The sequence below is a fragment of the Cotesia glomerata genome, linkage group LG6 (assembly GCF_020080835.1).
Source record: "Cotesia glomerata isolate CgM1 linkage group LG6, MPM_Cglom_v2.3, whole genome shotgun sequence".
Taxonomy (NCBI): Eukaryota; Metazoa; Arthropoda; class Insecta; order Hymenoptera; family Braconidae; genus Cotesia; species Cotesia glomerata.
In genome coordinates, this window is record NC_058163.1 from 5217499 (window position 1) to 5234147 (window position 16649).

At 31.2% G+C, this 16649-nt stretch overlaps 1 pseudogene; it reads left to right on the forward strand.

The window, feature by feature from the left end:
* Positions 1-4001: 4001 nt before the first annotated feature.
* LOC123267244 lies at positions 4002-15666 on the forward strand (annotated as a pseudogene).
* The last annotated feature ends 983 nt before the right edge of the window (positions 15667-16649 follow it).

Here is a 16649-nt window from a genome sequence, read left to right on the forward strand (position 1 = left end):
CGAAATTTAGAGCCTATATAGAACCCTTTAGTCCGAAATAGATCCGACTGAGAGCCCTGTAGTCCCATAGCTCCGATTTTGAACCCACAGATCCGAACATTCACCGAGAGGTCCGATTTTGAACCCTCAATCCGTCAACATTAGCCTCTTCATAAATTTTTATTAACTACAATTAAATTATTCATGACATAAAAAATAAAAAATTAAAAATTAAAAATTAAAATAATATGAATTAACCCATGTACACAGAAAGAAAAATTTCTTGACTGGAGAGTAAAATTCTTGCCTCAAGCTTTTCGGGTGCCTGAAGGAAGGCCGAAGTTAAAGGGTTTGCCGAAGCAAAAAATTTTTCTTGAAATTCTATTCTGGTGAAAGTTATTTGTTCTTAATTCAAATTATCATAAATACTTGTTACAATAAGTTTTTGTATTTGGATCAAGATTTTTAGACACTTCTATGGAAGCCAGCGCCACTGACTTCAGCTGAGAAAAATTTTCTCATCTTGAGAAAATTCTTCTTTTGAACATTTCTCATGTACCCATTTTATATTATTTTAGCGTGCAATTATACATATTAAATGGAAATAAATGATGAAATATTATTTGGATCTTTCCATTTTGACATGTGCCATCAATAAAATGTAAATGAAAATTCCTACTTCTATCTTTATATTTCATTTTTGGAGTAAGTAAGAGAAATTTTCTCAAGACTCAGAAAATTTACTTCTATCAAGAACTAAATTTTTGGGAGCAAATAGGCCGAATTTTCTTAAACAACAAGATTTTTCTTGACTTTAAATAAATTCTTTTCTGGATCAAGATACGTATTTCTTAAAGCAAGACAATGAATTCTGTTGGAATAAGTGAAATTTCTTGTGTTAAAAAAAAAATTTTTTTTTCGCTTAAGAAAATAATTAGGAAGAAAAATATTTTCTTGGCTCAAGTGAACCTTTTTTCTGTGTAGGAGTCCCCTGCAGGAGTTGAACGATTTGGGGTTAAGCTTGAAAGCCAAGACTGAACAACTCAGTCTCGGCCGTTCCTTTGGTGAACCAGACTTGAACCAAGACTAGCTCTCATATTTAGTTCTGGCTATTTAATGGTGTTAGGCTTGGGTCATTTCGACAATCCTAGTCTTGGCCATTCAATGGAAAATCTAAAGTTAATTAATCATTAGAGAGAGTAAGAGAAGGGGGAGGGGCAAAACGGACCTTATTAAAGACAAAAATGTTGAAATCCTTAATGTTTTTCTCTGATTTTACGTTTTTTAGTCCTTTGCCAAGTTATTTGATATTAATTTGTTCTGTTTATTGAAAATAAAAAAAATTGAAAATGTGGGGCAAAATGGGCACACCTTCAGAAAATATTATCATATGAGTTTTTCTTCTGAACTTGTCTTACTTTTTTTGACGCTTTTACTGAGTTTATGGTATTAATTTTTTTGTGTCTATCGAAATTAAAAATTGAGAAAAGAGTGAGAAATCTCAAAAAATAAAAAATAAAAATTTTTTTCAAATGTGGTTCTTTTGGAATAACTTTTTAAACGGATTTACCGATCGATTCTTAAAAAACTAATCCGCTCTTAATCAAAAAACCACGTTGATCGCAACCAGCCCGGTCAAAATCAGTTGATTCGTTAGTTAGTTATCGTTGTCGAAAGAAAACCAAAAAAAGTATTTTTTCCGAATTACTTCGAAATTCCTAGTTCGATCAATTTAAACTGAAAGATTCTTTGTGAGGCTTCAAAAACTGCGTCGAATTCCGCCAACCGTGTAGAAATCGGTTCATTCATTCAAAAGTTACTGCAGTTTAAAAATTCAAAAAATAGTATTTTATTAAACTTCTATCAGATTTTTGGGCTGGGAGAACTCAAAATTACACGAAAGTTATATTTATTAAAATTGATTTTTCTATCAATTATTAAATTAAAATTTCCATCAATAATTAAAAAATTAAATTTATTAACTAAAAATTTTTTCTTCTTGATCTGAAGAGAAAAATTCTTAAACTAAGAAATTTATATTAGTTTAAATGAATTTTCTTTGATTCAAGAATTTTTCGTCTTGATTCAACACAATGAATTTCTTTAAAATTATTGTAAAAATTTATTGTTTAACGAATATTTGTTAGCAAATGCTAAAATTTAAAATTTAATAATTTACAGTTAAATTTTTAATATTGATAATTTTAAATATTAAAATTTATAATAAATATTGAAAATTCACAGAATGGTGTTCAAATTCTAGTGTAATATAAGGACTTGACTTTTGCATTTTTAAATTAATAACCATGTGTAAAATGTAAAAAATTTTTAAAGAATCTTGGATCATTTTTTTAACAATTTAAGAATATGTTTTGGATAAATTTGGAACATTTTTTATACAATTTTGGAATCTTGTATACAATATTGCTCAATTTAAAAAGAAAAAATTTGCACTACTCCCATTGTATAATTTAATATGATCAATTTTTGAAAGATATTTTCATTTTTCTATAACTCTTGGTTATTTAAATAACCTGGGTTACAAATTTAAATAATGTCTGTGAAGACGGGAAAGAATAGGGAGTTTCCCTCCTATAGGGAAGAATAAGGGAATATTAAAGCTTAAAATAAGATGTTTGTTGCCGTAAGATGGACGGCGGAGTTCACGAAATGGTCCACAACTTTACAAGCATGTGATTGTTGTGCAAACATGCTTGCATAAAATCTATTTCTGTAGTACGTTTCTGTTCTTCCAGAAACATGTACTTTTCCATAAAATCCCCAGGGGGTAGAAATTCTATTTAGTATAAAAGCTAAGTTATTTCACAAATAAGATATTTTTTAATTTTTTTTTAATTTTTTTTTTTTTTTTCGTAAAGCATATTAGAAATTAAAGAGAAAATTATAGGGAGAGAACATATAGGAGAAAGAGCATAGAGGAAAATTAGGAAAAAGTTATGAGAGAGATTTACACACACACACACACACACACACACACACACACACACACACACACACACACACACACACACACACACACACACACACACACACACACACACACACACATACAGGCACGGTGACATCACCGCGGGAATAGTCAGGGAAGCTTCCTAGGACCTCAAAACGTCGAGATCTGATGAAAACTCGATTTTCGAAAACAGGGTAAAACAATAACTTCCTCGATTTTTGAAAATTTTCAATTTTCTTAGCAGGAAGTTAAAAATTTTGTTATTTTCATTTTTCCACTAAATCGCGTGTTCAGATTCCACTGACCCAAATATAATCATATATAAATTTGCAGACACAAAAAATGTTCTTGAATCAAGTATATAATTTTGAAGAACTTAATATTCTTGATTTGAGCAGAAAAATTCTTGATTTAAGGTAATTTTACTTGGTTCAAGAATTTTTCGTCTTGATTCAAGACAATTACCCTCTTCCAAATTATATTTTTGGTTCAATAATTTTTCTCTTGAATCAAATTAATTTTTTTTTTCAGTGTAACGATATATTCTGATATATGATCAGATATGACTTCTTGGATAACAACGAATCGTTAAATATAATTACATGTTATAGATAATTGTATGTTCGAAGATATATTTTCTCATATAAAGTTAGATCCTACCAATATTTAAATCTAATTAAATGTCATCAGATCTAATAATTTCTTCTCGGGTTAACAAATTATTAAATAACAATCACGTTTAATCAGGGCATGGAACGATGAACTCAAAAAAAGTATGTGCAATAAACCAAAGAACATTCACGATGGAAACCAAATAAAACCACCCGAACCAAGTTTAATCAAAGCTATTTTCCGGACATTTTGGTTAAAAATTTAGGACATCGGACTGCTTTTTTACTTTTTCAAACAGTAATTTTGCGCAGTGTCCAGCCTATTTTCCAAGCCCAGGTAATAAGTTTTTGATTCTGGAGATAAGAATTTAACAACACGCAATGAAACTTTGGGGTATGCAAGTGCTCTTATTGCTACAACACTTGGAGTCACGTTTATTATGCACCATACGAATGTTGACAGTCAACAAATTGGGATGAGAATACGAATAGCTTGCTGTTCGCTTATTTACAGAAAAAGTAAGCCATCCATTTTTCTTAACAAGCACTATTTAAAATAATCAAGAATAAATTACTAGAATGCAAAATGAAGAATATGCATTTATAAGCATAAATTACTGTTTTAAATAGTAAGTGTAAAATATGTTTTGTCCATTCAACAGAGCCTTCGCTTGAGCAAATCAGCTCTTGACACTACAAGGCCAAATAATTAATCTTCTTAGTAACGATGTCAATCGCTTCGATCTTTGCCGATGTACTTTAATTATTTATGGATTATGCCGATACAGGTTTGATTTTTGAATTCAATTATAATATGTCGTGAAAGAAAAGTAAATTTTTATAAATATATTTTTGACTTATTTTAAGATCGTCGTTGTTGGTTATATTATGTGGCAAAGTATTGGGATTTATACACTTATTGGTTTCGGCTCACTTTTTTTGCTAACAATTCCAATACAGGCATATGCGTCGATACTCAGTGGAAAACTCAGAGCATCTATCGCAGGATTAACTGATCGACGAGTTCAACTCATGAGTGAATTAGTTGCTGGGATTCAAGTAATGTTGCTTAATTAAAAACAATTGTATTGTCATTGGCAGAAAACTGCCGGATTACCCGCTTTCTATTATTTTTTTCACAATTTTAGCTAAATCATTTATCAGGCTGAGCTAAAAAATCAATTAATTTTTTTTAATAACATTTTGAAAGTATAAAATTTTAAACAAATCTTTCCTAATCATTAATTCATCTATTAATTAAAGAATTTCAAGGTTACGAAAATTAAATTGTAAATACAGATAAATTGCGTTGCTATAATTCCAAAAAAGCGTACTTTAAATTATGCCCGCTTTTTACTCTGTAAAATCAAAAGGGCGTTTAAAAATTTTTTTTTTTCGCCAATCAACTATGAAATGTAAAAAAAGGCCATTCGGCAGCCGAAATGGAAGTAGATTTTTCAAATAAAGAAAATCGATTATTAATAAAATAATATAAATACTAATAACGTATAACTTAGTTTATGAATTAAAAACAAAATTCAATAATAAGTTTAAAACTATTTAGAACAAATTTTGGAAAAAAAATTATCTTGTGAAGAAAAAGTTTCTTAAATACTTATCAAACAATTGCAAAGATTATAAGATTTGAATTATAAATGTCCAAATTTTAAGTAATCGCTTAGGAACAACAGTTTCCAAGTTAATCAGAATTTTAAAACCGGACAAAATTTTAATTGAAGAAAACAATATTTAGAACTAATTTGTGACATATTTACTGACGACCTACCCAAAAACATTACACGAAAGACTGATCAATATCGTAACTATTGAATTTACATCATGATTAAGCTATGATGCAGACAATAATTCTAAAACGGCTGCAACAGTAAAACTCATTAAACGAACTCTAAAAGGGGTAATATTGAGGCTATTACCACTTCTGAGTAGTGAAAATTGAAGCTTATTAAAAGACCTTTACGATGCATTTTACCGAATTTTAATATCTTGTCTAGTTCAGTAACTATACCAAGTTGCAGTAGTAAAAACAGCAATTTTTACGATTTTCAAAATTTCAAAATCCTGTAATTTTCAAATTACTCGTCCGATTAAGCTCATCTTAGAACTTAACCTTGGTTTTGATCGATAGATAAAGCATGTTGAGTTTGAGAAGAATCGGTTATAAATTGAAAATGCTATCGTGTTGACAAGCCGCGTTATATCGTATATATAGATATATAAACTTTTGAACTATATGTATTTTTTGACTCAGCTCGACAAACTGAGTCAGAAAATGGCTAAATTTTTTAAAAGTTGCGCCATGAGGACGGCTGCAATAGTTAGATTTTTATAAAATCTACTAAAAAAGTGAATATCTGAAAAAAAAATGCAACAAAAAAAAAAGAGCGTATATGAATAAATGGTAAAAATTTCTTCTAAGGACTTCAAATTTCGAGATCTAATAAAAAGTTGATTTTTGGAAATTAACAAGAAGTTAAATATTTTATTTTACACTAGCAGTCCGCCCGGCTTCGCACGGGTATTTAATAAAAATTTCAAAATTAATTATAATATTATATAGCCTATATCACCCGGGGATAGTGTAGCTTCTCAATAGTGAAAAAATTTTTCAAATCGGTTCAGTAGTTTTGGAGCTTATTCAATACAAACAAACAAACAATCAAATCTCCCCTTTTTATAACATTAGTATAGATTAATTTTTTTTTAGTGAATTTTCACAAAATACGAAAAATTGAAAACTTCGATAAATTGGGATGTATTAGTGTTTTCAATATCACTTCCAAAAATCAATTTTTCATGAGATCTCGACGTTTTGAGATCCTTAGAAGCTATTTTGGACATTAAAAATTGTCAGAAAAAATTTTCTTTTGCGTTATTTAACTAGATTTTTACTTTTTTACATTTGCAAGCTGATTAGAGATTAAAGATAAAAAAAAATTTTTTATACGTTCATTTGGCATTATTAATGCGTTCAATTTCCTTTGAAAATATATATCGTTTGAATTTTTTTTTTTTTTTGGAAGTTTCAAGAAGAAAATGCGTTTAGAAAAACAGTAAAAAATTGCGATGATGGCTTAATATTGATGTTAACAACTTAAGGTATTTGTCGTGGTTAAGGCATACCGTCAGAAAATTCTAAATTTTTGTATACTTATTAAGGATATGATGATACACTTACCCTAAAAATTTGAAGTCGATTGACCACCCATAACTCGAGATGATTTCAATTAAAAATTGGATATTTAACATTGATTGCATACGCTCTCTGCAGTTCTGCACCAGTTTCTTAGTTATAAAAAAAACTAACTGTCAGAAATTTAAAAAAAACTGAGTCTTTTAATGAATTTGTTGTGAGTTTAAAAAAATATAAAAAATTTTTAACTGTCTAATTGTTTATAAATAACGGATTAAAGCTTAACAATTTATGAAAAAGTATACATATCTACTAAGATATAAAGTATATATATCTATTATATATCTACAAAGTCGGACAGAAGTAATTGTATGGGTTGCATCTCCACGGGTACAGTCTTGCGCAAAAATTATGGATTACTTAGCTACAAGCTCATATACTTTTGCGGCGCGTATAATCTCTAATTTTTTGACAATATTATACCACGACCACTACCTTTAACCCTTTACAACATTTTTCGACCATTTCGAATGATATATTCATTTTATTTCTTGTATACTATTGTAATTTACAGGTAATAAAGATGTATGCATGGGAGAAACCATTCAACAAAATAGTTTCTCAAACAAGATTAGCTGAAATAAAAAAAATACATAGCTCATCGAATGTTTCGTGGATTGTATACATGCTTTAATGGTCTTTTACTGAACGGACAACGCTTTATGTAACACTTATTGCTTTTTGTATTGATGGGAAACCCCATGAAAGCTGATATCACATTTCAATTGTCAAGTTACTTCAATATACTGCAAATGGTAGTTGCTATATACTTCCCACAAGCACTGATATTGTTCAGCGAAGCTATAATTTCCATCAAAAGGATAGAAGTACAATTGTTTTTTTAAATTGCGACTACAAATTAGCAATAAACATAAGTTACAATTTCGATGTATTTGTTTTGGTATGTTGCAGGAATTTTATTACTCGATGAAATTTCTAAATCTCAGGATTCAAAACAAAATTATCAAACTAGCAAAGTCTGACAAATCCCACAAAAATCATCTGCTAAAATAACTAGCGCAGTTAGAATCGAACTGGATAAAGTATCAGCCAATTGGATAATTGGACAATTACCTCCGATATTGTGCGATGTGACATTGAAAGTCAAACCAGGAGAATTGTGTACTTTAGTCGGTCCAGTTGGATCTGGAAAATCTTCTCTATTAAATTTATTACTGCAAGAGTTACCAGTTAGCGCTGGAACGGTTGGACTCTTTCAGTTTGAAAATGAAAAACCAATTGGGTTTAAATCTAAGCACAGATTCATCCAAGACAATCCTGAGATGACAATATCATACGCAAGTCAAGATCCGTGGCTTTTTTCAGGAACTATCAGAGAAAACATACTTTTTGGACTTGAGTATGATCATACGCGATATCGTGAGGTTAAATTATTATCAATTACATATTTTTGTTGCATTCGTTTCAATCGCCTGGTGGGTAATGTAATAGTAAATTATAAAATTTCTAGGTAACAAGAGTGTGCTCGCTTTTGAAGGATTTTCAGCAGTTTCCAAATGGAGACTTAACTTCTGTTGGAGAGCGCGGAGCATCACTTTCAGGAGGCCAGAGAGCTAGAGTAAATCTTGCAAGAGCTATCTATAAACAAGCTGATTTGTATCTTTTGGATGATCCTCTCAGTGCAGTTGATGCTCGTGTTGCTCGAATTCTTTTCAACGAATGTATTTCGAAGCATCTTCATGGAAAAACTCGGATTCTCGTTACTCATCAGCTGAATTATTTAAAACAAGCGGATACTATTGCTATGATTGATCGAGTAAGAATGTTTAAAGTTTTACTTATTTCTATATGACTACTACTATCAGCTTCGTTACAATTAACTATCATCACCATTATATGTAATAGGGTGTGCCAAAATTCAATTTCCGTGTTTGGGCACTTCCAGCCAAATGCGGAAATTTAAAATTCCAATTTTAAAAGGTTCTTCCCGGAAATTGGGGCACACTCTAGTACGTAATCATCATTGCTCACCATAATAATTCATCACAAGATTCATCCGGAATCATCTATACAAGAGAATTAAACAAATTTTGTCTCTGACGTATTTATATGATAAAATAATTTATTAACTTCCCGCTAAGAAAATCAATGATTTTCGAAAAATTGGGAAGTTATTGGTTTTACTCCGTTTTGCAAAAATCGAGGCTTCAACAGATCTCGACATTTTGAAGCCCTAAGAAGCTTTCCTGACTATTTTTACGATGATGTCCGTACGTCTGTATGTATGTGGGTGTGTGTGTGTGTGTGTGTGTGTATGTAAACCTCTTATAACTTCTGAACGGCTTGACCGATTTGATCGCAATTGGTGTCATTCAAGAGGTCTTTGCCAAACTTAAATTTCCTGAGGTTAGAACCAGGAATTCGGATCAGTAGATTTCGAGAAATTGTAAAAAGTGAAAAAAAGTTGTTTTTAATTTTTTAAAATATCCCCAATTGGCTGAACCGATTGATTTCAAAACTAATCAGCTCTTAACCTTGAAAACCTACATCGATTGCCACCAAAAGCGTCAGAATCGGTTGATGCGATCGTGAGATATCGTTGTCAAAAAAAATCGCAAAAAGTGTTTTTTTGTAATAACTCCGAAATGTTTCATCAGATCAATTTTTTGTTCCAAATTATTTATAGAGCTTAAAAAACTACATAGATCGCCGCCAACCGCGTGAAAATCGGTTGATTCATTCAAAAGTTATAGCAGTTTGAAAATTTTAAGAATCGTGTTTCATCGAACTGGTAAGATTGTTGAGCTCGAAGAAGTGAAAAGGGCATAGGAAAGCTATCTCTTTGAGCTTGGAGAGCTCAAAATACAACATAAATTATATTTTTTTGAATTCGAAGACCTCAAAAACGTCATAAGTGCAATTTTAAGCGCCTAGATTAGCGGGAAGTTGTAGGGATGGCCTTCAGGGTCAACCGTTTTCCTAATTTTTAAAATTAATTTAGTAGAAAGGTCTTGACCTGAATCTGTGCCTTTCAATGTTTGATTTACTTAAAGACTAAAAAAATTTTTTTAATGGCCAGGTGATAGTATTTCATCATAAATTAAGTTTTTTGATATTTTTTTTCAAAGCAGATAGTCATTTATGATTTAAATAATTGAAAGGGTAAGAAAAATTTTGTGACGAGCATATTATTATTTTTAAAGGAATTTTTATAGTTAAATTTAGTATCATCAGAAAGGTCTTGATAAGAATTAGTACCTTTTTATTTTATATATTTTTTAGTAGTAAATTTTTTAGATCAAGTTTTCGGAGGAGTTTTGATAGTTTGTTTGTCCCGGGAAAAAATGATCAGACCTGACCATGCCTGTTCATGTATGATCAGGCCTGAAGTTAGACCTGATCATGCCTGTTCATGTATGATCAGGCCTGAAATTAGACATAATCATGCCTGTCCATGCCTGCTCATGTCTGGAAGCGTCAAATACGCTCAGGCCTGTTCATGTCTGATCAGACCTGTTCATGTCTGACGGGTTAGATACGCTCAGGTTTGATCAGGCCTGTTCATGCCTTTACATATCTGATCAGATCTGTTCATGCCTGTTCATGTCTGAAGCGTCAAATGCGCTCAGGTCTGATCAGGCCTGTTCATGTCTGATCAGGCCTGTCCATACCTGTCCATGTCTGTTCATGTCTGAAGGGTTAAATACGCTCATGTCTGATCAGGCCTGTCCGTGCCTATAAAAGTTAATTAAATTTACCCTACGGTAGGTTTTTAATGATAATCAAAAATACTTTTATTTATTCAATAATAAAATATACCGTTTATTGATAATTTACAAATTTATTAATCGAAATTAATGTACATACACTGAACATATTCAAGAATTTTTTCTTAGCATATTTGGTCCTTAGCATGAATAGGCATGGACAGGTATGATCGGGCCTGAGCGTATTTAACGCTTGAGATATGAACAGACATGGACAGGTATAATCAGGCCTGAGCGTATTTAACGCTTCAGACATGAACAGGGATGAACAGGCATGACCAGATATGGACAGGTATGATCAGACCTGAGCGTTGCTGCTTTAACACTTCAGACATGAACAGGCATCCAGGCATGACCATTTCTAATTTCAGGCCTGATCATACATGAACAGACATGAGCAGGTCTAATTTCAGGCCTGATCATATATGAACAGGCATGGTCAGGTCTGATCATTTTTTTCCGGGTAGATCTGATCAGACTTGCATAGTCAGAGATGTGATAAAAATTTTTTCTTTGACGAAAAAAATTTTTTTGGTCATCACAAAAAGTGCAAAATTATTTTTATCATTACGTTTAAATAATTTTGAAATAAAAAATTTGTTACATTTCCTATGGATGTTTTGGTCTGCTCTGCTTCTGCCTAATATTAAAATCATTACTTATTTTATTATTTAAATAAATGTGATGTTATAATGAGATTCGGTTAAATAAATAAATTAGGACTATCAAAATATATTATAAAATCAATTTTTATATTATATTTATGATAAACTTATTCGATACGTTATGTACTTCATAGAATTGTTGTCACATAAGATAGCAGCACAGCAGGCGGGAACTTCAAGGTGCACGGGTATCACCAAGGTTAAACAGCATTGAGCGTGGTCAGTAGTTGGATGGGTGACTGCTGGTGATACAGCCGTACAATTATATGTAATCATTTTTTTTAATTTTTATTTATTATAGAGAATTGCGTATGACTATCAAATACTATATCCATAAAATTAAGCAAAATAATTAATTAAAGTAACAATGGGCTTTCAGACCTGACCATGTCTGATCAGGCCTGAAGACTCATGCCTGTTCATATCTGATCATTTTTTCCCGGGGTTCTACAAATTTTTTCCATCACATTTGTTCATTAACTATTTATAATTGATCCTATGATAGCACTATTATTTTTAAAACTTCTTTCAAAAGTACCCAAACTATGTATCATGTCATACATATCAAAAAATCATTAAGCCAAAGTATTCTTATTCATAATCCGTAAATCTCGGTAGTCACATAGTGATTGCAGGTTGTAAGTCTTCATTATCTTGATTATTAATATTATCTTTTTTATTAGGGATGTATTAAACATCAAGGTACATTTGATACCTTAATGAAAATCAACCCAGAATTCAACAATTTGTTAAATAACATGAAAACAAATGATACAGAATCACTTCAAGATGCAAATGAAAACCATAGTCCCAAAAAACTTTCTGAAGAAGTAAACTTTTTTTCTAGATTTGACAAGTCAAGAACTTCACGCATTTCGATTAGATCTCAAGACAGTTACCAATTCGTAAGTAATAGATTTGAATTATTCAAAATATCAAAACTATTCAAATAAGTTATTAAAGAATCACTCTGTATTATCATATTAGTTACCCTATCAAGAGTTTACCACAGCAGAATGTAATACACAAGTCGACTCAGAAACAATGGAGTCAGGGCGAATGTCAAACAAAGTTTACTATCGATATTTCCGTGAAGGAGGAAGTATTATTATTATTCTTATAATTATGATTATTATCTACATTTTATCTCAAATAAGCGACAAGTGGCGCTGATTATTGGCTCAGCTACTGGACAAACTTAGAAACCATCAGAAATAAGTGTGGAAGTTCTGCGAAAACAACTGTTTAGTTTCTGAATTTGAATATAAATTGATGGTTAATAATACTTTTTTCCAATCACTTTCACTTCTTGACAGCGATGGATTTTTATCTACGATATATGCGGTTCACATTTATACAGCATGTATCGTCGGGTGTATCGTTTTAGTTATCTTAAGAAGTTTCTTTTTCATGCACGTTTGCATGAATGCTGGAAGAAAACTACATAATCACATGTTTTCAAATGTTCTGCAAGCAACGATGAACTTCTTTCATACAAATCCTTCTGGTAATTTCAAATTGCTTAAAACATATTGGATAAATGATGATGCAAAACATCATTGTGTTCGCTATCACTAATTTTTATCTTTTCTTCACAAATATTTTAATTGTTACACTCTTATTTCAGGGCGAATTTTGAACAGATTCTCAAAAGATGTTGGCGCAATGGATGAACTGCTTCCCCGAGCTATGCTCGAAGCTATTCAAATTTTTCTTGTAATGACAGGAATATTAGTTATCATAACGAGCGTTAATCCTTGGATGGGCATACCTATTGTAATTATGGGAACAATATTCTATCTAATACGGATTTATTATCTAAACACAGCTCAGGACATTAAACGATTGGAGGGTATTGGTATGTATTAATCAATAGATCTAATCACCAAATACAGTAGAATCTCGTTAAATCGAACCTCGATAAGTCAAAATCTCCTAAACTCGAAGAAATGTTTCATCCCCCTGCCCTCCAAGCCCCAAAACCTCCGTTGATCGTGAATTTTTACTCTCTATAAGTCGAAATAATTAGTGACTCCTCACAAGCTGTTTCTGTACATATTTTCCCTCCATAACTCGAAAATTAAATTTTACCTCTGTATCTCGAACATAGCAATGTTTTATTTTACAACCTTTACAACTCGATTATTTGAAACTTTTAAGATGATTCGAATAATACGACATGCGCTCTATGGGTTTCCATCAAAGAGGCAAGAACCGCATTGAATACTTTACGAATTTTTATAGTAAATCCAAAATATGTGTGTCATCTCTGTAAATTTGAATTTTTATTTATTTTAGCCCTCTAACTCAAAATTTATAAAAATGAATCTCAACCTCTTTATGTCGAATCAAAATCCACCTAAGTCGAAATCCTCTATAACTCGAATTTTTGCCTCTCCTTGGAGTTCGAGTTATAGAATTTCTACTGTACTTATCGTCATTATTCTTCAAAATACACTGTGAAAAAATGATTTTTTAGAAAACAAAGTATTCGTGTTACCATAATTTAAATTGTTGGAAATTTTTAACACTTTTTTTCTTCAGCTGAATGAAGAAATCACATTTTTCTTGAGTGTTTTTTATAAAATCAAGTTTTTCACACAGAAAAGAAACAATTTTAAAGAAAGACAAGTATTTCATTCAAACTTCAATTTCTTGATTTGTATGAAAAAAGAAACTTAATTCTCCAAACAAAAATGTGATTTCTTAAGCTCAGAAAGAAAAATATTGAAAATTTCGAACAATTCAAATTCTTGTAACAAGAGTGCAATCTTTTCTTAAGCAACTTTTTCTATCAGTGTAGAACAAAAAGTTCAATCGTTCAAGCGTTATATATAAAAATTAAATATTTCAGCAAAAGTCCAGTTTTTCTCATGTCAGCACTACATTAGATGGTTTGATGACCATTCGAAGCCGTGGAAAAGATGTAGAAAGAATGTTATGCAACGAATTTGATCATTATCAAGATATCCACACGGGAGCATGGTATCTAACAATCACTACAGGATCAGCATTTGGACTTATTCTTGACTTAATTTCTTGTGTTTTTGTCACATGTGTCTGTTATTCATTAATTCTTATGGATCCTGGTAATTATCATTAATTAATTTGATGGATCAGCTTTGCATAAGGTTGCTGACGATAACTGTTGTTTGCTTTTAGAAAACACATTTGGTGGATCTGTTGGTTTGGCTATATCACAGTCACTAATTTTGACCGGTATGCTTCAGTATGGTGTGAAGCAAACAGCTGAAGTACAGTCGCAAATGACATCGGTTGAAAGAATTATCCAGTACACCGATTTGCCGAAGGAAGGTCCAATGGAATCAACACATCCACCACCAAGCGACTGGCCATCAAAGGGTGACGTCAAATGGCAAAATGTGTCTATGAGTTATAAAGCTGAAGATCCACCTGTACTGAAGGTATAGAATACTTTGACTGATCGAGTCAGATCTGATAAGATATCAATTAACTGTATGTTTTTCCAGAACATTGATCTCGTTATAGAGTCAGGCTGGAAAGTTGGAGTCGTTGGAAGAACTGGTGCTGGAAAATCTTCTTTAATATCAGCCCTTTTCCGTTTAGCAGATGATGGTCTGCAAGGGAAGATAATAATTGACGATTTGGACACAAAAAGCATTGGCCTTCAAGATCTGCGAGCTCATATATCGATAATCCCGCAAGAGCCTATCCTTTTCTCAGAAACTTTGAGATATAACCTGGATCCATTCGGCTTAAGTATTCTGATAATGATATATGGGAAGCTCTAAGAGAAGTTGAACTGAACGATTTGACTCTTGATCAATGGGTTACTGAGAGTGGGTCAAACTTCAGTGTTGGTCAGCGTCAATTAATATGTCTTGCGAGAGCATTGTTACGAAACAATAAGATTCTTGTTTTTGGATGAAGCTACTGCTAATATTGATTCTCAGTAAGTATTGCTTAATAATATACGAATGTATTGTTCAGTACATAATTTTTATTACTGACGGTGATTATAGGACTGATGCGATGATTCAGCGAACAATTAGAACGAAGTTTGCCAATTGTACCGTAATAACAATAGCGCATCGTTTGAATACAATCATCGACAGTGACAGGGTGCTGGTGATGGACAATGGAAATGCTGCGGTATTTATTAAAAATAAATTTTATTTTTGTCTAGAAATTAAATTGAGTGAATAACTCATTTAATTGGTTTTATTTTCTAGGAATTTGGAAGTCCGTATGAATTACTTATTGAGAATTCCAAAAGTATGTTTGCTGAAATGGTTGATCAAACTGGAAGTATAATGGCAGAGAAACTTCGTGAAGAAGTTATCAAATATCATAATGAAAGGGAGAGTTTTGAAACATTTGATGATGACGAAAATCAGCAAATGTACGACATAGATTCAAGTACAATTATAGATAGTATTAAACTCTAATTTTAAAAATATAACGAAGATTTGGATATTCGATTTATTTAAATATTATAAATAAATTTAATATTTTTGAATTAACAAGAGTTAACAGTTCATTGACTGAAATGTTTTTTTTTATCTCTTCTTAAAATAACCTGGATGATAACCATTCTCGTAGTACTGAACAACCTTTTGAATTTCATGATCTTCTTCAAGCAATTGAAACATCGATTTCTTTTCTTCTTGAAAAATATAGAAACCAGAGGTTCATCTGTTGACTAAATCTTGAAGAATCCATTGAGTAGTAAGATTTTTTGGTTTTTCGAATGTGTTTTGTAGTTCACTTCGGAGCAAGCTCTATAGCGGGTATATTGAGGTCTTAAAAAGGTGTTTAAAATTCTCAGCTTCAAAGGGAGCTTGTAACGATTTTTAAAAAATTTTTTGAACATGTATATTCATACGTAAAAAAGTCCTGATAAATCCACGCTGCGTGAATGTCAAGATCCTTATATTCCTGCTGCGTAGATTTATCAGGATTTTTTTACGTGTGAATAGACATTTCTAAATTTTTCTGTCAATTTTTGACCTTAAGGATGGTTCTGGTGGTTTTTAAAGCTGGTAAAAAACTTTTACCAGCAACTTAACTCGTAAAAATAGTTTTAAAAATATACTTGGGTCAAATAAATATTTCATTTTTATACATAAAGAAGATTATAATGAAGAAAGGTTATAAGTAACGTCTTTAATGATGTAGAGAAAAGATTGAGGTAGAAATTTTTATATTTATTAAAAACATCATTACATAAATTTATTATTTTTAATTAATAATTCATTGATTATTATAATTATTTCAAATATTTGTTCGCTGATTTTTCCACAACAACAATAATTATACATGCATTCAAGACAAAATTTTTTATAAAAATTATAAATATACAAAATATTGTATTTATACGACTAAGTACAATGGAAAGAATCAATAAATCTTTGCAGATCATCGTTATTAAGATAGTCAATGATCTCTAAAATCAATTCATATGGTAAAGGTATGTACTCCTTTAGCTGTCCAAGCGTTTTG